Source organism: Palaemon carinicauda, chromosome 2, assembly GCF_036898095.1.
Source record: "Palaemon carinicauda isolate YSFRI2023 chromosome 2, ASM3689809v2, whole genome shotgun sequence".
NCBI lineage: Eukaryota > Metazoa > Arthropoda > Malacostraca > Decapoda > Palaemonidae > Palaemon > Palaemon carinicauda.
This window is the reverse complement of record NC_090726.1, coordinates 89,351,554-89,353,447: the sequence shown is the minus strand read 5'-3', so window position 1 is coordinate 89,353,447 and position 1,894 is coordinate 89,351,554.

Genomic DNA, 1,894 nt, shown 5'->3' with positions numbered 1-1,894 from the left:
CCTGTCTGCCTTTTCTGACTCACTTGTCCTACTCCTAATGCAGAGTTTTTTATTTCTTCCAAATCCATTATTCTCCCTGTCCATTCGTCTGTCGTTCCTTTTCTCTCGGACTCTCTCCGGAGCTCTCCTCTTGCGTAATATCATGGGTTTCCTCTTCCTCTGCAAATAAATCCTCTAAGTTCATTGCTCCTTCGGTTTCTCTGTCTTATTCTGAAGCCACTTTCTTCGTCATACTCCTAATCGTCACGCAACTAGGAAACAGATACGGGTAGTCCTTCTCGAGTTCAGTTGTAGGACTATACTTCAATTGTTTTGCCGTTAGAATGGGAGAAGAAACAAACAGCGCTCCACCAACCTCATTACCTAGTAGGACATCTACTCCCTCGACAGTCAATGAATCCTTTACCACAAAATCAAAATGACCTGTAACCTCCTCACTTCCTATTCCTTTCAAAATTACCGAATCTCCTGTTTCACCAATGGGTGTACACCTTGTGTCACTACACTATGATTACAACCAGTGCCATGCAATATCTTGACCGGGATCTATTTGCTCCCATCCAGAGTGGCTAACATACCTTCATGAATATACGGTTTAAAGGCATCCACGCTGTTTGGGGTTGTCTTGTTCATCATATAAATGTTAACTGGATTATTTTTCTCGTCGTCCTTTCCTGTTTATTTCTTCGTCTTTGCATACTGTGAAGTTGCAGTACACTTAACCACTTGGGTGAATGCTTTCGGTTGGTTCGTCCAACATTCCTTACTGATATGGCCTCTCTTGCCACACTTATAACAGACAATATTTATCTTCTGCACGTCTTTTACAACACCTGGAGGACGATTTAACGATTGTTGCTGTGGTACTATCGCATTCTTCTTTGGAACAGTACCAGAGGTACTTCTGCTGTAACTATTGAACTTGTTTACATAGTTATTACTGGACTGGTTTCCATGGTTCGACGAATACTTGACACTTGGTCGGAGCGACAGTTGAAGCTTCATACTAGAGGATTGTTTCCGACTGATTATATTATAATCTTCACTCAGCAAAGCTGCTTTATCAAGTTTCCTCACCTCTCTCTCTCTCTCTCAAGTACGTTCGAATATGTTCCGGAATTCCTCGTAAATATTGTTCCAGCACCATCAGTTCTTCCAAATCAGCCATCTCTCTCACGTTAGCAGCCTATATCCATCTCTTGAAACATTGTCGTACCTTATAACCATAATCCTGGAAAGTCATTTTCTCGTCCTTCCGCAAACTTCGGAATCTTTCATTATAATATTCAACGGTCATCTGATACACTTTTAGCACGCTCCTATTAACTTCTTGATAATCCTTCCTCTGGTCCTGAGACAAGGCAAGATACTCACTGCGTCCTTTTCCGATGAGAATACTCTGTAAAACCACAGACCATTTATCTTCTGGCAATTCCATCATTAATGCAACCATTTCAAAATGATCGAAGAATTCGTCAGAAGCTTCTTCTGTGAACTTTTTAATTAACCCCTGCGCATTCGTGACATTGAACTCAGGATCGTGCAAAGCAGGGGTCATCTCTGTCTGAGTTGTCGACTGTGATCAAGCATTCAACAGTTCTAATTCCCTTGCATGTCGTGCAATTTTTCTTGCCTCTTCCTTCTCTTTTTCTTTCCGTTCCTCCCGTTCTGCCACCATCTTCAACTTAATGCAATTCTCTTCCGCTACAATTCGTCATATCTTGGCCTCTACACTTCTTTCCGCTCTCCTTCATTCGGTTCCTAGGTCAACTGATACTTGCTTCGCTACAAATTCTGCCTTAGCTATCTCAGCAGTTTGCAAACTGCTACAATATCTTCTTCCGACAACCTTCCCGAGTTTATCAATGCTTCTGAGGCTAGACACTTGATTTGG